The following is a 19,623-nucleotide window of genomic DNA, read 5'->3' as shown; positions in this document are numbered from 1 at the left end:
CTCAGCTGGAGAGGATATGGCTAATCCTGCTGGGACTAGATATCCCAGGATGGGGTGATACCCAAGGGGAGATTCCCCTTCTCCTCAGAGAAGGGGAGGGGTAATAGGAGAGTTGTATTAGCAGGACTGGGAGGAGAGGAGGTAGGTGGGCTGTGATTAGGATGTCAAGTAAATTAAAAAAATAAATTATTGAAAAACTCTACCTGTAAGCAAGTCCTAATTAGTAATTCCTAATTTCCGATTGCTATGAGAAGGCCCAACTCACTGTAGATGTTTCCATCCCTGGGCAGATAGTACTGTAAGGAAACAAGCTGAGAAAGCTCTCAGGGAGCAAGCCAGTAAGCTGCAGTACTCCACAGCCTCTGCTTCAGTTCTTTCCTCAGGGTCCTTCCTTGAGTTCCTATACTGACTTCCCTCAGAGATGGACTGGGATCTGAGCTCTAAAATGAAAAAAAAAATCTCTTCCTTAGTAAGTTCCTCTTTGCTCATGGTATTTTATCAAGCAGTAGATACCCTAAGATATACTCATGTCCTACCATTTATCAAGCTTAGGAGAAATTCATTTATTACAAAAAAACTTTTTAAAAAAAGTCTTCAGTGCATATCCAGAATTTTCAATTATTTTTAACCTGGGTAAAATTGCCATGTTATATTTGTTTTTATTTTTCAAGAGATATTTATTTCGGTAACTTACAATATTAATATTGAATATTCTTTCAAAATCACTAGCTTATATAATATTTACTTTTTATTTTTATTAAGTAGATCAGCTGATAGTCTTGAAGTAGAGAGAATATCAATCAATGTCACTTCATTATTTCTTTAAGGTTTGCCAAAGACTTCTTTTAATATAATCCAAGTTTTAAAAACATTTGGAATAACTACTGCTACATCTGTCTCTATATTCTAGGCCAAATTGAGAAAAACCTTATACTAGAAGTATAGTTAGCCAATTTGCACCTAGAAATGTCTAGATCACTTATATCAGTCTAAATGTGTCTTCTTACTTTAATTTAATCCTCAGTGATATGATATTAAATGAAGAAAGAAAAAACAGCATTATTTACAGCCACTGACGTAATTCATGGGAAAGAAAAACTGACACCTTCAATCTTCATTAAATGTTCAATTAGGAGCAGAGTCGCTATGGGCTAAGCCCCAGGGATAGACAAGACCACGCTGCACAGAAAGAGAAACATCAGCTAATTCATAGACATAATGAAAAATTACTAATGTAATAAAATCTGCTGGATTCTAAATTGCTACTGGGTAATGTTCCAGTAAGAGTAAATGAAGCAAATGTCACATTTATCTCGATGGAATGTGTGTCAAGTAGTGAAGTAAGGTATGAAAAGCTACTAAAGTTTAGAAGTCACCAAACACTGGTGCTCTGCCTTGAATTCTTAATTCTGATCTCCACTCTGAAATCCAACTGCTTTGGTGGTGTTCCTTCCCCTTGCCACAGTAGCAGCTCTGACGTAAATTCCATGTCTAGAAAACAAGTAGAATAGTTTACAAAATTAAAGAACTTAAAATAATTCTCAATGATATACATCAAACTAAAATAATTGGTTAACCCAAATGATGATGAAAAGTTTTCTTTTCTTCTTTACTTGTCTATTTTTTTCTCTGAACAGTCCCAATATTTTATTTGTGACCCATAACAATCAATAAATGTGAATTGTGTTTCAGCTTGCTGGTCTAGCACATGCCTAGAACCAGAGAAGCCCTGATTTTGCTCCTCAGTACTAAGAATAAACAAAACTTATAAATCAAGGTAAAGTAGAGGGAGGAATGATTCCAAAATGTTAAAAATTTTAAATTGACTAAATATGTGTTTGTTAGAAAACAATGATACATCTCTTTTCCCCCAGCAGAGCAAAATCACAATCTTCAGGCATTATCCACTGTCACATTGTTGTCCCCATTCTCCAGACCAGTGTCTAGGTCAGAGTTCAGGAATGGGCGTCATGCTGTTTCGTGTGTTGATTGTGCTTTTCCAATTTCTAGGCTTGACTTGAACAGTTACCTGACTACATGTGTCCCTCGGTGCTTACAAGTAAGGGAGAGAAGCATGAGCTGTCTTCCGGGGAGCCTGCTGGAGCACATGCTAGAAGCAGAAATCGAGCAAGTGAAGAATGAAATTAGCAGAGAAGAAGTGAAAATGCAGGGAACGAGATGCATATATCAGTCTACTTGCTAAAAACACAAATCCTATGACTCATGTGAATGAGCAGGCAGAAAACTAGCTAAGATAAGTCACATGTGAGGAGGTGAGCACTGTCACTCCTAAAATCCACAGAGTGGAAAGTTCATCAGTCTCCCTGTACAAATTCTCCCCCCTGATTTTGTGTGTGTGTGTGTCTGTGTGTGTGTGTGTGTGTGTGTGTGTGTGTGTGTGTGTGTGTGTGTGCTACATCAGTGCCAGATCTGCTTTTCATTTCTTAAGGGCCTCCATGCTGTCCCCCATGGTGATTATGACAGTTTACAATGTATCAGAGTAATTTCCCACATAAACACACACTTCCCACCCAATCCCCATATCCTTCTCACTATAACTCCTTAATTGTTTTATTCATGATAGCCATTTGTCTGGGATTTAATTAAACATCATATATGGTTTGCATTTCATTTTGTCTATTTATTTATTTTAATTTTTTTATACTCCAGGTTTTATTCCTCTCCTGGTCTACCCTCTGACTGTCCCACATCCCATACTGCCTCCCCGCTGCCCCTGTCTCCATGAACATGTCCCCGTCCCCCTCCCCACCAGACCTCTAAACTCCCTGGGGCCTCCAGTCTCTTGCATCTTCTCTGACTGAACCCAGATCGGGCAGTCCTCTCTTGTACATGTGTTGGGTGCCTCCAGTCAGCTGGTGTATGCTGCCCAGTTGGTGATCCAGTGTTTGAGAGAACTCAGGAGTCCAGATTAAACTGAGACTGCTGGTCCTCCTGCAGGGTGGCCCTACTCCTTCGCTTCCTCCATCTTTTCCCTAATTCAACCACAGGGACCAGCAGCTTCTGTTCATTGGTTGAGTGCACATATCTGCATCTGAATCTTTCAGCTGCATGTTGGGTCTTTTGGAAGGTTTGCATTTCTTAATGACTAAGAATGTTAAAGATTTCTTCACACATTTTGTATCCATTGGTACTTTCTTGATAACTGTTGATAACTGTTATTCATATGTTCGTGTCCTGACTAGATGATTTTGTGTCAGTTGTTGGGGTTATAGTTTTTGAGTTCTCGTGCATATTCTAGATATCAATTATCTTTTAGATGAATAACTAAGAAGCTTTCCTCTCATTCTATGGGCTGTCTCCTCACACTGTTAACTGTCTCACTTTAGTGTGACAGAATTCTGGGTGCTATTTCTTGCTGTAATTTCCTGGGCTGTATAAATCTCCAGAAAGTCATTGCTTATCTTTGAAGGGTTTATTTTTGTCTCTGATACAGTTCGAATTGACACTAACATTCACTATCCATCTTCCACATGTGTATTTTGAGAGCAATTTTAGGTATACGGTAAATTTGAGAGAAAAGAATGTAGTCCCAATAGGCCCCATTCCCACATACATATCTCTTAACAGGAATTTAAGAATAATAGCAATTTAACGTTTTATCTAATTTACATAGATATTATGAAATTTTTATATTTAATAAGTTAAAAGCAATTCTCCATGGCTTGACACCTCCTCAAATTTTGTTCCTAAGCCAACATAATACTTTACCTAGATATTTTTAAAAAATATGAACACTAGCACATTTAAATTTTTAATTATAATCAATAGGTATCCTAGTATCATTTATCAGCTTATAGACTCATGAATAAAATTCTACTTGGGTCAGCATATGAAACATTTCCTTGCATACCAATGTTTATGACAACACTACCCACAAAAGCCTGGATTCCCATAGACAGATTAATGAATGGAGCTGGAAAGATGGATCAGCAATTGAGAGAACTTAATCCTCTTCCAGAAAACGAATTAGGTTCCCAGTACCCACACTGGACATGTCACAGTTGTCCATGTCTCTCACTCTAAAGAATCCAATGCTGTCTTTTGGCTTCCTAAATACTTGTATTCGTGTGTGTGTGTGTGTGTGTGTGTGTGTGTGTGTGTGTGTGTGTAAATAAAGATATGAACAGCTATATTCATACACATGGAATTTTATTCAACCATGAAGGAGGAAAGAACATATAATTTGTAGGAAAGTGGATGGAGCTAGGTGTCAGCATTATGTGACTATCCTAGTCATTATTCTAGTGCTGTGAAGAGACACCACGATCAAGGCAAGCCTTATGAAAAAATCATTTAATTGGAGGCTTGCTTACAGTTTCAGAGATACACTGCCATCATAGCCACGGCAGGGAGCACAGTGGTATACAGGCAGACACCCTCCTGGAAAAGTAGATGAGAGTTCTATATCCTGATCATTAGACAGAAAGAGAGAATCTGGGCTTGCTTTTGAATCCTCAAAGCCCACCCCAAGGGACTCATTCCAAAAAGACCAAACAAGGCCACATTTCCTAATCTCTGTAATCACTTTAAACAGTTCCACTACGTAATGACTAAGCATTCAAATATATGAGTCTATGGAGGCCATTCCTATTCAAACCACCACAGTGACATAAGCCAATTTAAAGAAGCAAATGCCACATTTTCTCTCACAAATATGATTGCAGTACAAAGAAAAAGGATGTGATAGCCAAAAGGAACACACAGGGTGGGAGAGGAAGGATAGAGGGGACAATAGGAAGGGAGGATGGTTAAAGTGGGTTATATACATGTATGACATTACATCAAACAAACCTAAGGGTGATAAACAAACCAATATAGTTTTAATTATAATGACACCAAATCTGTTTGAGTTTGAATTCTTGACCTGTTATTGTTCACATGCCTGTGAGAAAATTATTTCATTTCTCTATATTTCAGAATTTCTCACTGAAGATAGAAAGGAGATCATTCTTGCTCAGTAGGATTTTACAGATGTATAAATCAGAAAGCTCATGTATTATTCTACATTACCATGATTTGCTGTTTGGAAAGTTTTAAAATCACAGATTGCTGTTGTGGCTTGAAATGATACCCATTATGTAATAACATCAATAAATATCTAGAGGCTAAATTAATAAGAATATAGTATCAAAACAATTTTGAAACAAATCATTTGTACATTATGTTGCAGATAAATTAATATTATGGATAGCTTTGAGTGATGGCATGTTTGAAGACTCAGTCAGCCTTCTAGCCAGAAATGTAATTTTGAATATGATACAGTGGAACTATTACGTATCAAAATGAATTCTACTCAGATTAGAGTAATTGTGTATATGACATCAGGAACTAAAATGCAACCTGATTTTAAATTGACATGAAATTTCTGTTTCTTAAAACTAAATTTCAACAAGTTGACTTTTAAGTATATTCTGACCTGTGGTTAATTTCTTCCAAAATACCATTCAAATATGAAAAAAGTTACCATTCTGATCCTGAAATTTTTCAAATTTTGTAAAGATAGCTTAGAGACAAATATTCTTTTAAAATGGTTAATAAAAATGAAAAGGAGACACAGTTGTGGTCAGTGAGTAAGAACGCTAAGACTGCTTGGAGAAACATCCTAACGTCCCAGGATTATGAGACTTATCCAACTCAGTAGACCATATAATAGGCCTAACTTTTAAGAGGTTTTGAACACATTTAAACTATAAATTAGTTGAAGGATCATAAAGCTGAGAGCAAAATATCTACATTATCATTTTCCATTTACATAGTTTGTGACTTTTTAAATTAATAAGCAAATATTAAGTGTCTTCATATGAGTAATAGCTTTGCTTCTGACTTCCTCAGAGTCCTACCGCCTCGAGTCCCTACTGATTACTCAGTTCAGAATCCTTAAAAGGTAGCAGAATTCATGTAAGTTTTGGTGGAATCACTTCTTATTTTAACATTTCAGTGAACCATGATGTGACCCATTTCCTTAAAGTAAAGGCCTCCAAATTTACATAACACGATGAAGTGTTTAGACAGGATCAGGAAAAATTCAGTTAGTGGGAAATTTTGAAAATATACTTTAAGGACTATCCATGAAGGAATAAAGGCATTGAAGATCTTCCAGAGATCTTTTCGCATGGACACACATGAGAAAAGACAATTGTACTGATGCAAACTACAAAGCTGAAAACCCACCCCTGCCCATCAGAATCACAGAGAATGGCTCACAGGGCCCAGGACACTGTCAGAAGTCAGTTCTGTCAGAAGAGACTTCAAGAAATCTCAACATTTATTAATAATCTTTCAGAAAAATGCTCTGATTTACACAGACAAGATAGTTCACTCCTGTAATCCCAACACCCAGGAAGTTGAAGTAGAAGGATTCCAAGTTCAAGGTCAGCCAGGGTTGCATGGAAACTTCTTGTCTCAAACAAATAAATAGAAATAAATAAGAACAAGATTCTGTGCTATGGATGCACATTTAGAGCATTGGAGTTTCTTTTAATGTAAAAGTAAGAATAGTGTTCAGATCTTGAAATGAGTCAAAGTCATCAATATCATAGACTAAGATTTTTTCCATTCTCAGGGTATTCTCTTTCAGAATTTCATACAAGTATAAAATGTGTTCTGATCAAATCCACCAACTCATTTACCTCTCTATGCCTTCCCCAACCCTCCACTACTCTGCCCTTCCAACTTCATGTGTTCTTTTTTTAAACCCACTGAGTGAATTTAGTGTTGTTTGTATGTGCATGAACCAGGAACATCTTCTAGAACATAAGTAGCCTTTCAGTGGCCACATCTCTGAACAAAATTGACACCCACCCCATAGTCATCACTTGCCAATAGCAGCCACTCATTGGCTAGAACTTCACCCTCAGCCATGGTGAGATTTTGACAGGTTTTATCCTGTACAGGTCTTAGGCACACAGTCTCAGCTGCTGAAGGTAATATGGAAGATAAAGGGGGAGAAATAGAAACAACAGGGTGAGAGGGCTGTCTCTGGTGCTTTTCCCTGCTTCTGCAACCATTTTCCCCCTACTGTGTTGTCTTGTCCAGACTTACTATATGATAGGATATATGGTTGGCCTTATTACCATATCTTCCATATATATCTTCCGTATTTGGTTGCTATCCCTTGGTGACCTGCCCTTTCTGAAATCTAACTCTCTTTTTTAACTCTAAAATATTTTTTTTCTCAGAGCCAGAGCTGCCTTTTTAGATGTAAATATAATTCTCATTAACTTAAACTATTTAGATATGAATAACTATAAATCAATATCATATGGCAATATTGTTTATTATTCAATATTAAATAATTTTGTCAAAAGAATCTTGAAAATATTCTGAGGAACTTAATCAGGTCATTTTCAGAATAAGAGAGCATAAAAGTTAATTATGTCTACCAGCAAGACTGTGATGGTAACTACATGTTGAACACCTGTTTATCTCAGGTATCAGGAGGTATCAGGGTAGGAACCTGTCAAAGTCCTTCTTTCATCTTTTAAACTAAGATGTTGAATAGTTGTTGTAGTTGACATAGCTGGTTTATACAGAAATAAATGCAAGCACAGACCAAACTAAATGTAAACCCATTGCCTTGTTGCTTTTTGAAGTTATTTGTTCAATTGTGTTGCTTTCTGAGTTTATTTGTTCAACATATGTTGAAAAAATTAGGTCTTGTTTTTATATGTGTTCATAACACTTATCCATAGAATTTTCAATATTGTCACTCAAAGCATATTTCTGGAAGAAATAAATGAGTGGGCAGCTGACTCATGTCTCCAATCAAACAGACCACCACTCAACTTAAACAAAAATATAGTCATATAAAATATATACTAGAAATAAGTACATATATATTTAAGAACTATGATGTATATATAAAATATTTTCTTATTTTTTAAAAATAAACTCTTTAAAACATCTTTAGTCAAATAAAATTGAAAATCTTACTTGGGAACTTGCAAAGTTGGGTTATTAATTATTTTGGGGGTTATTAATTATTATGACAATACTAAAAATGTTATTAATACTTTACAAAATAAAAATTACAAAACAACCAGTGATATCTGTCAGTTCAATATAAAATAAAGCATTAAAAACTATTTTGGGGGTTGAGGACCCTGGGTTCAGTCCTCATCTCTGGAAAAGAAAAGGAAAAAAGACTATTTTTTATCTTAAAGGCAAAAATGAAACAAAAAAATAAAATTAAAGCATTAAAAATTGGACACAAGAAACTATTTCCTTACGATATGAAATTTGGGCAGGGATATGACTCAATCAGTAAAATGCTTGCTTCCAAGCATAAGACTCTGAATTGGATCCCAAAAACACACACAATCATTTTTTTAAGCTTGTCATGGTGGTATCTCCCAGGGCTGAGGAGATGGACACAGAACGAACAGAAGACAGCTCATCCTTGTTGAGTCAACAAGCTTCAAGCTAATAAAATACCCTGTCTCACAAGCCTAATGGATAGATCCTGAGGAACGATAATCAAGACTGACCTCTGACCTCCATACATGTGCACACCCACAAACACACACACACACACACACACACACACACACACACACACACATCAAACATTTCATTTTCTAGTAAGTCTCATTTAAATAATTTGTGTTTTCATTAATATAATTAACTCTCATAAAAATGAAACATTTATATAGATACATTTTAGCCCTTTGACTTATATTATTACATACTAGAAATCTATAATGAATAGATAGTTGCATTTTAACTCATTTATATTTAAGTCAAGATGCTGTGATGAGAGCCGGCACGTTTCTGAAGTACACGGATTCTTCACCATTTTTAAAAGCAATTTCTGGGGCATTTATTCCCTCAGTTCTAATACTAGAACAAAATATGATGTGTCCTAGTAAATAAAACTGACTACATCCCATTATGATCCTTGTATATTCCCTGCTTTCCTAACTATTTATAATGGAAAGCACGTCTTGGATTAACTTTTAAGCCTCCGCTTTAACATTACATAATGTGACAAAAGTTGGAATTTTTGTCATGCTTTAAAAAGAGTTTATTTCTTGACTGTGGAGTATACAACTGAGAAAACATTTGTGGTTTCAGTTTTTACTTTGGTGAGGTAAACTGAGAGTCTTGGGGGTCATTGCAGAAGATATTAAAAAAGTAAGAGCCAGAGGCTAAGACGTGACTACCTCCTAAGAATGTCAGAAGCTGCACATAGAAAGCCTCACCAACATGAGAGCCAAACCTGAGCTGAACTAGGACAACAGCAATAAACAAGACTAGATAAAGAACAGCAGGAAAGTAAGGCTTCTTATGAGTGGGAGAAATGTTTTCTGCCAACAATTGCTTATCCAATACCAAAGAATGAGGCCTGAAGTCACATACAGACAAGTAAAATTTTACAGCCTGAGCACACCGTACGTACTTATGTATTTAGAAGTGTGTGTGTGTGTGTGTGTGTGTGTGTGTGTGTGTGTAACAATCATGTGCTGTGTTATAACAACAAAGAGTAAATAAAACGGCCATGAATTTGAGAGAGAGCATGGAGGGTTTATGGGAGGGAGGAAAGGAAAAGCTCATATGATATAATTTTAGAAAGAGAAAAAAAATCAGGAAACACATGTATTCAGTTTTCCCAAAGACTCTGAAGCGTAAGCACAGTTTATGCAGCAGAATGAAGGGAAACAAGATGTCATTCAGAAAACAGGAAGTGCTTGGTGCAAATGTTCATCAGAGTATCATACTTTTTCTCTGTATGTCAAAAACCCAATCTCAGATTATTGGAAGGTACTCGGCAGGCTAGGTATACATTATACTTTCCAACTGTCTTTTAATAAGATTTCTACATTTACTAACTAATATCTCTCTCTGCCTATATTATTTTTTGGTTTTTTTTTTTTTTTGGTTCCTTGGTTTTATGTTCTTTCAAAGGAGAAAGGTAAACACCAACCCAGCTACAGACCTTTCAAACTACAATGGTAATCTACATACTATAGTGGCATAATATCTGATTGGATTTTAGGTCCACTCCATGCAATGTAACTTCAACACTGACCAGTTGGCCAAGAACCTGAGACTAGGGGCCTACAGGAAAACCAAGAAGGAACATAGCAACAAATGACTCCTAGTGACATTTTCTATACTCATAGATCCGTATTCCTTGGAAACTGAACAGAGTTTTCCGCTACAGTAAATGGAAAAAAATACAGAGATGCTCAACAGAACACTTGGTCAGAGTGTGAAAGAACTTGGAACACTTGGTTCTAAATGATGATTTCCATTAATCCCCTTGTCCCTGTGGTTTAGAAAAACATGCATAAGAGGAGACAAAAAGATTGTGAGACCCAAAGGAGATGTGGAGTACCAAAGAAATAAGGTCTTCTAAACACATCAGGGCTGATGTTCATATGAATTCAGAGACTGTGAGGACATACACAGGTCTGAGCGAGACAGAGCCCCAGTGCTGACAGAAGTGGACACAATCTCACATCCCTAATTTAGAAGCTATCCTCTATGGATAACCACTCTCAAATAAAAAGTTAGTCTTCTGCAACAGTCTTCCTGGGCATACAGGCCACTGTAAGGACAAACCCAATGCCCAGCAGTAGATGGTCAACACAAAATTAGGAGGGTTGGGGGTTGTTGTTTTGTTTTTGCTTTTGTGTTTGTTGTAGTCTCATAAATGTTTTGTCTTTCCATTTTTCGATTTTCTTAACTTACGAGTCTTTTGATAAATATTATAGTTTCAAACTGTGTTTTAATAATATTTCTATCTTTTGTACTGTGTGTCTCTGTGCCTACATTACTTTTGTGCTTTTTGGGGGGGCAGCTCCTTGGTTTTATGCTTGTTTTGTCCTATTCAGGTTTGTTTGTTTTCCATTTCAGCCTATTTTGTCATTTGTAAATGCCTGCTATCTAATGAAAGAAAGCAAGAAAGTATGCATATTTGGGTGGGGGGATGTGAGAACCTGGGAGGAAGAAGTTGAAGGAGGGGGAACACTAATAAAAATATATTGTATTAAAAAGTCAACTTTCACCATCCCACAGTTCCCTGCACCTAAATCCCATGGGGAAGAGAGCTGATCACCCAGGAGTGCAGACATCCTGAGACCTCAAGACAAACTGCCACCTCTGCACACCTCTCCCCATATCACTGGTCCAAGGAAAAACTGCACATTGCCTCTGGACACAGAGATATAGGAACAGACAGCCACCAGTACCTGTGGTTCTGGTCTGTACCCAGGACTGAACGGAACCAGCCAAACAGCTCCCTGTACCCAAATCCCATGGGAGAGAGAACTGGACCCTCAGAAGTATGGATACTCCTAAAAAAGTCAGAGGAGACTACCCTCTGCCCACAGTCCAGAACTAAGAGAGAATCACATAGCGTGACCTGTGCCCACTGGGTGCAAGGGCCTAACAGCAATCAGGGGCAGGACTCTTTGATTCCTGCCTGCATCTAGAGCTGAAAGAGAGTCGCCAGGAGCACTGACACACCTGAAATCAGAGGACCTATTCTCAGAAAAGGTTGAAAGAAAACAGGAAAACAATCCTACAGAAGTGCAGACACAGAGACCTACAGCAGGGTCAAGTCACTCTCAGAAACAGCAAGATAAGAAAACACCAGAGACAACCCAATGGCTAGAGGCAAGCGCAGGAACCTAAGCAACAGAAACCAAGACTACTTGGCATCATCAAAGCCCAGTTCTCCCACCAAAGAAAGTACTGGATATCCAAACACACCAGAAAAGCAAGATTTAGATTTAAAATCACATTTTTTATAATGATGGAGGACTTTAAGAAAGACATAAAGAACGCCCTTAAAGAAATGTAGGAAAACAAAAGTAAACAAGTAGAAGCCCTTGGAGAGGAAACACAAAAATCCCTGAAAGAATTACAGGAAAACAAAACCAAACAGGTGAACGAATTGGAAATGGAAATAGAAACAGTAAAGAAAGCACAAAGGGAGACAACCTTAGATATAGAAAACCTAAGGAAGAGACAAGGAGCCTTAGATACAAGCATCACCAACAGAATACAAGAGATAGAAGAGAGAATAATCTCAGGGGCAAAAGTTCTCATAGAAAACATTGACACAACTGTCAGAGATAACGTAAAACACAAAAAGCTCCTACCCCAAAACATATAGGAAATCCAGGACACAATGAGAAGACCAAACCTAAGGACAATAGGTATAGAAGAAAGTGAAGACTCCCAACTTAAAGGGCCAGTAATTATATTCAACAAAATTATAGAAGAAAACTTCCCTAGCCTAAAGAAAGAGATGCCCAAAAACATACAAGAAACCTACAGAACTCCAAATAGATTGGACCAGAAGAGAAATTTCTTCTGTCACATAATAGTTAAAACACCAAATGCACAAAACAAAAAAGGATATTAAAAGCAGTAAGGGAAAAAGGTCAAGTGACATATAAAGGCAGACCTATAAGAATAACACCAGACTTCTCACCAGAGACAATGAAAGCCAGAAGATCCTGGACAGATGTCAAATAGACCCCAGTAACTTGCCAGCCCAAGATACTGTATCCAGCAAAACTCTCAATAAACATAGATGGAGAAACCAAGATATTCCATGACAAAATCAAATTTACACAATATCTTCCTATAAATCTAGCCCTACACAATATAATAGATGGGAAACTCCAACACAAGGAGAAAAACTACACCATACAGAAAGCATACAGAAATATAATTTCCTTGCAATGAAACTAAAACAGAGACACACAAACATAACTCCACCTCTAACAATGAAAATAACAGGAAGCAACAATCACTATTACTTAATATCTTTCAACATCAACACACTCAATTCCCCAATAAAAAGATATAGACTAACAGACCGGAGCTGCCAAAGGACCCAGCATTTTGCTACATGCAGGAAACGTACCCCAGCAACAAAGACAGACACTACCTCAGAGTAAATGGCTGGAAAACAACTTTCCAAGCAATTGGCCCAAATAAACAAGCTGGAGTTGCGTTTATAATATCAAATAAAATTGACTTTCAACCTAAAGTCATTTTAAAAAGATAGGAAGGACACTTCATATTCATCAAAGGAAAAATCCATCAAGATGAACTCTCAATCCCAAATATCTATGATATTGCAAGGGTACCGACATTCATAAAAGAAACCTTACTAAAGCTCAAAGCACACATTGCACCTCAAACAATAATAGTAGGAGATTTCAACACCCCACTCTCATCAATGGACAGATCATAGAAATTAAACAGAGACATAGAGAAACTAACAGAAGTTATGAACCAAATGGATTTAACAGATATTTATTGAACATTCCATCCTAACTCAAATGATATACCTTCTTCTCAGCACCTCATGGAACCTTCTCCAAAACTGACCATATAATCAGTCACAAAACAGGCCTCAACACATACAGGAAGATGGAAATAATCCCATGCATCTTTTCAGACCACCATGGGCTAAAGCTGGCCTTCAATAACAATAAGGGAAGAATGCCCACATATACATGGAAGTTGAACAATGCTCTACTCTATGATCACCTGATCAAGGAAGAAATAAAGATAGAAATTAAAGACTTCTTAGAACTTAATGAAAATAAAGATACAACATTCCTACTTACGGGACACAATGAAAGCAGTGCTAAGAGGAAAACTCATGGCTCTGAGTGCCTCCAGAAAGAAACAGGAGAGAGTATATGTCAGCAGTTTAAGAGCACACCTAAAAGCTCTAGAACAAAAAGAAGCAAACACACCCAGGAGGAGTAGAACACAAGAAATAATCAAACTCAGCACTGAAATCAAGCAAGTAGAAACACTTTAAAATGGCCATCCATCATGATCAAGTAGGCTTCATCCCAGGGATGCAGGGATGGTTTTATATACTAAAATCCATCAATGTAATCCACTATATAAACAAACTCAAAGATAAGAACCACACAATCATTTCATTAGATGCTGAGAAAGCATTTGACAAAATTCAACAGCCCTTCATGATAAAAGTACTGGAAAGAACAGGAATTCAAGGCCCATACCTAAACATAGTAAAAGCAATATACAGAAAACCAGTAGGTAACATCAAACTAAATGGAGAAAAACTTGAAGCAAACCCATTAAAATCAGGGACTAGAAAAGGCTGCCCACTCTCTCCCTACTTATTCAATATAGTACTCAAAGTCCTAGACAGAGCAATCAGACAGCAAAAGGAGGTCAAAGGAATACAAATTAGAAGGGAAGAAATTACAATATCACTATTTGCAGATGATATGATAGTGTACTTAAGTGAACCCAAAAATTCCACCAGAGAACTACTGAACCTGATAAACAACTTCAGAAAAGTGTCAGGGTATAAAATTAACTCAAGCAAATCAGTGGCCTTCCTCTACTCAAATGTTAAACAGGCTGAGAAAGAAATTAGGGAAATAACACCTTTCACAATAGTCCTAAATAATATATCTTGGTGTGACTTTAACCAAGCAAGTGAAAGATCCATATGAAAAGAACTTCAAGTCTCTGAAAAAAGAAATTGAGGAAGATCTCACAAGGTGGAAAGATCTTCCCCGCTCATGGATTGGCAGGATTAATATAGTAAAGATGGCCATTTTGCCAAAAGCAATCTACAGATTAAATGCAATCCCCATCAAAATTCCTACTCAATTCTTTATACAGATAGAAAGAGCAATTTGTAAATTCATTTGGAATAACAAAAAATCCAAGATAGTGAAAAATATACTCAACAATAAAAGAACTTCTGGGGAATCACCATCCCTGACTTCAAGCAGTATTACAGAGCAATAGTCATAAAAACTGTATGGTATTGGTACAGAGACAGGGAGATAGATCAGTGGAACAGAATTGAAGACCCAGAAATGAACCCACACACCTATGGTCACTTGATCTTTGACAAAGGAGCTAAAACCATTCAATGGAAGAAAGATAGCATTTTCAACAAATGGTGCTGGCTCAACTGGAGGTCAGCATGTAGAAGAATGCAAATCGATCCATTCTTATCACCAAGTAAAAAAACGTAAGTCCAAGTGGATCAAGGACCTCCACATTAAACCCGATACACTCAAACTAGTAGAAAAAAAAGTGGGAAAGAGTCTTGAACACATGGGCACTTGGGAAAATTTCCTGAACAAAATACCAGTAGCTTATGCTGTAAGATCAAAAATCGACAAATGGGACTTCATAAAACTGTAAAGCTTCTGTAAGGCAAAGGACACTTTCATTAGGACAAAATGGCAACCAACAGATTGGGAAAAGATCTTTACCAATCCTACAACAGATAAAGGGCTAATATCCAAAATATACGAAGAACTCAAGAAAATAGACTACAGAGAGCCAAATAACACTATTAAAAATGGGGTACAGAGCTAAACAAAACACTCTCAGCTAAGGATTATCAAATGGCAAAAAAGCACCTAAAGAAATGTTCAACATCCTTAGTCATCAGGGCAATCTAAATCAAAACAACCCTGAGATTCCACCTCACACCAGTCAGAATGACTAAGATCAAAAACTCAGGTGACAGCAGATGTTGGCGAGGATGTGGAGAAAGAAGAATACTCCTGCATTGTTGGTGGGATTGCAAACTGGTACAACCACTCTGGAAATCAGTGTGGAGGTTGCTCAGAAAATTGGACATTCCACTACCTGAGGACCCAGCTATACCTCTCCTGGGCATATACCCAAAAGATGCTCCAGCATACAACAAAGACACACGCTCCACTATGTTCATAGCAGCCTTATTTATAATAGCCAGATGGTGGAAAGAACCCAGATGCCCTCCAATGGATTCAAAAAAAGTGGTACATCTACACAATGGAGTACTACTCAACTATGAAAAACAATGACTTCATGAAATTCATAGGCAAATGTAATGAAGATATCGCCCTGTGGTGGTTTGCCCTGAAGTTATCTGTATTTTGATGCTAATTCCACTGCCCCAAGGTCATCTGCCTAGTAAAGTACTCAGGAATCAGGTGACTTTACCAGAACCTTCTCCCCATTGAATTTGTAAAATACAGGTGAGGGCAGGAACAAGCTAGAAGGAGGCCTATCATTGGATGAGAAGGAAGGATGGGTGGGAGAAGAGTTTGAAGGAAGAGGAGGAGACTGGAATGGAAAGGAAGAGACAGGAGGGAGAGAGAGAAGCCATGGCAAGTGATGTTAAGATTCTGCTCTGTGTATTTACAGGTTCTTATTAATCTTCCTAAGAGATGGATGCTACTGGGCTTTGTATGTTTAGGTGGGCAATTATATCTTATCAATTGGGCTAAAAGTTTATTGTGTTGTGTGTTCTTTTTTGTTTTTTTTTTTTTTTGTTTTTATTGTTTTTGGTTTTTTTTTTTTTTTTTTGAGTGTGGGAAAGTGTGTGGCAGCTGGGACACTGGGCCACCACCACAGAGTTGTGATATGTTTCTGCCAAGATATCTAGCAGATATCTTGGGGCACTGAGGTGCCAGACCTAAGCAGGATAAAAGACAACCCTATTTTTTTATGTTTTATATTTTTACAACAACATCATCCTGAGTGAGGTTACTCAGTCACAGAAAAACACATTTGGTATGCACTCATTGATAAGTGGATATTAGCCAAAAAGCTCAAATTACCAAAGATGCAATCTACAGACCACAGGAAGCTCAAGAAGAAGGATGACCAAAATGCAGATGTCCCACTCCTTAAAAGGGGAAAAAATATATTCACAGGAAGGGATACGGAAGCAAAGTTTAGAGCAGCAACTCAAGGAAAGGCCATTCAGAGCCTGTCCCACATGTGGCCCATATATATATATATCTCCACCAAAACTAGATAAGATTGATGAAGCTAAAAAATGCATGCTGAAAGGGACAGATATAGATCTCTCCTGAGAGACACATCCAGAGCATGTCCAGTACAGAGGTCAATTCTAGTAGCAAACCACTGAGCTGAAAACTGGGGTCCCTTTGGGGGAATTAGAGGAAGGACTGAAAGAACTGAAGGAGCTTGCAACCCCATAAAAACAACAATGTCAACCAACCAGAGCTTCCAGGGAATAAACCACTACCAAAAGATTATGCATTGACTGACCCAGAGCTCCAACTGCATATGCAGCATAGAATAGCCTTGTTGGGGCACCAGTGGAAGGGGAAGCCCTTGGTCTCCCAATGTTGGGCCCCCAGTGCAGAGGAATATGGGGGGGGGGCAGTAAGGGGGATGTATGGGGGTAATACCCGTATGGGAGAAGAGAAGGGGAGGGGATGGTTTATGGACAGGAAACCAGCAAGGGGAATAACATTTGAAATATTATAAACAAACATATCTAATAAAAAATTTTTAAAAATTCTATTTTCTTTCTTTTTTTTATTAACTTGAGTATTTCTTATATACATTTCGAGTGTTATTCCCTTTCCCGGTTTCCGGGCAAACATCCCCCTCCCCCTCCCCTTCTTTATGGGTGTTCCCCTCCCCATCCTCCCCCCCTTGTCGCCCTCCCACCAACAATCTAGTTCACTGGGGGTTCAGTCTTAGCAGGACCCAGGGCTTCCCCTTCCACTGGTGCTCTTACTAGGATATTCATTGCTACCTATGAGGTCAGAGTCCAGGGTCAGTCCATGTATAGTCTTTAGGTAGTGGCTTAGTCCCTGGAAGCTCTGGTTGCTTGGCACTGTTGTACATATGGGGTCTCCAGCCCCTTCAAGCTCTTCCAGTTCTTTCTCTGATTCCTTCAACGGGGGTCCTATTCTCAATTCACTGGTTTGCTGCTGGCATACGCCTCTGTGTTTGCTGTATTCTGGCTGTGTCTCTCGGGAGAGATCAACATCTGGCTCCTGTCGGCCTGCACTTCTTTGTTTCATCCATCTTGTATAATTGGATGGCTGTATATGCATGGGCCACATGTGGGGCAGGCTCTGAATGGGTGTTCCTTCAGTGTCTGTTTTAATCTTTGCCTCTCTATTCCCAGCCAAGGGTATTCTTGTTCCCCTTTTAAAGAAGGAGTGAAGCATTCACATTTTGAACATCCGTCTTGAGTTTCATGTGTTCTAGGCATTTAGGGTAATTCAAGCATTTGGGCTAATAGCCACTTATCAATGAGCACATACCATGTGTGTTTTTCTATGATTGGATTACCTCACTCAGCATGATATTTTCCAGTTCCGAACATTTGCCTACGAATTTCATAAAGTCATTGTTTTTGATAGCTGAGTAATATTCCATTGTGTAGATGTACCACATTTTCTGCATCCATTCCTCTGTTGAAGGGGATCTGGGTTCTTTCCAGCTTCTGGCTATTATAAATAAGGCTGCTATGAACATAGTGGAGCACGTGTCTTTTTTATATGTTGGGGCGTCTTTTGGGTATATGCCCAAGATAGGTATAGCTGGATCCTCAGGCAGTTCAATGTCCAATTTTCAGAGGAACCTCCAGACTGACTTCCAGAATGGTTGTACCAGTCTGCAATCCCACCAACATTGGAGGAGTGTTCCTCTTTCTCCACATCCTCACCAGCATCTGCTGTCACCTGAGTTTTTGATCTTAGCCATTCTGACTGGTGTGAGGTGAAATCTCAGGGTTGTTTTGATTTGCGCTTCCCTTATGACTAAAGATGTTGAACATTTCTTTAGGTGTTTCTCAGCCATTCAGCATTCCTCAGCTGTGAATTCTTTTATAGCTCTGAACCCCATTTGTTAATAGGGTTATTTGTCTCCCTGCGGTCTAACTTCTTGAGTTCTTTGTATATTTTGGATATAAGACCTCTATCTGTTGTAGGATTCGTAAAGATCTTTTCCCAATCTGTTGGTTGCCATTTTGTCCTAACCACAGTGTCCTTTGCCTTATAGAAGCTTTGCAGTTTTATGAGATCCCATTTGTTGATTCATGATCTTAGAGCATAAGCCAGGGGTGTTTTGTTCAGGAAATTTTTTCCAGTGCCCATGTATTCCAGATGCTTCCCTAGTTTTTCTTCTATTAGTTTGAGTGTATCTGGTTTGATGTGGAGGTTCTTGATCCACTTGGACTTAAGGTTTTACAGGGTGATAAGCATGGATAGATCTGCATTCTTCTACATGATGAGTTCCAGTTGAACCAGCACCATTTGCTGAAAATGCTATGTTTTTTCCATTGGATGGTTTTGGCTCCTTTGTCAAAAATCAAGTGACCATAGGTGTGTGGGTTCATTTCTGGGTCTCCAAGTCTGTTCCATTGGTCTATCTGTCTATCTCTGTACAAATACCATGCAGTTTTTATCACTATTGCTCTGTAATACAGCTTGAGTTCAGGGATAGTGATTCCCCCTGAAGTCCTTTTATTGTTGAGGATAATTTTAGCTATCCTGGGTTTTTTGTTATTCCAGATAAATTTGCAAATTGTTTTGTCTAACTCTTTGAAGAATTGGATTGGTATTTTGATGGGGATTGCATTGAATCTGTAGATCGCTTTTGGTAAAATGGCCATTTTTACTATATTAATCCTGCCAATCCATGAGCATGGGAGAACTTTCCATCTTCTGAGGACTTCTCCAATTTCTTTCTTCAGTGTCTTGAAGTTCTTATTGTACAAATCTTTTACTTTCTTGGTTAAAGTCACACCGAGGTACTTTATATTATTTGGGTCTATTATGAAGGGTGTCGTTTCCCTAATTTCTTTCTCGG

General features: G+C 38.0%; 1 long non-coding RNA gene across 2 annotated transcripts in view; it reads right to left on the bottom strand.

Moving 5' to 3' along the window:
• Nucleotides 1–541: 541 nt before the first annotated feature.
• LOC147995969 (uncharacterized) overlaps nucleotides 542–19,623 on the bottom strand; it is a 47,480-nt gene continuing 28,398 nt past the window's right edge. The window contains exons 3-4 of one of the 2 annotated variants that reach the window (XR_015670246.1): nucleotides 2,030–2,110; nucleotides 542–1,491 (exon numbers count right to left, since the gene is read on the bottom strand). This is a non-coding gene — a long non-coding RNA (uncharacterized LOC147995969). The remainder of the gene's footprint in view (nucleotides 1,492–2,029; nucleotides 2,111–19,623) is intronic. The other variant, XR_015670247.1, reaches the window with a different exon arrangement.

Source organism: Rattus norvegicus, chromosome 2 (genome assembly GCF_021556685.1).
Source record: "Rattus norvegicus strain SHRSP/BbbUtx chromosome 2, alternate assembly SHRSP_T2T, whole genome shotgun sequence".
Lineage (NCBI taxonomy): Eukaryota > Metazoa > Chordata > Mammalia > Rodentia > Muridae > Rattus > Rattus norvegicus.
The sequence above is the reverse complement of the archived record's forward strand: the minus strand, read 5'-3'. Positions and strand labels throughout refer to the sequence as shown.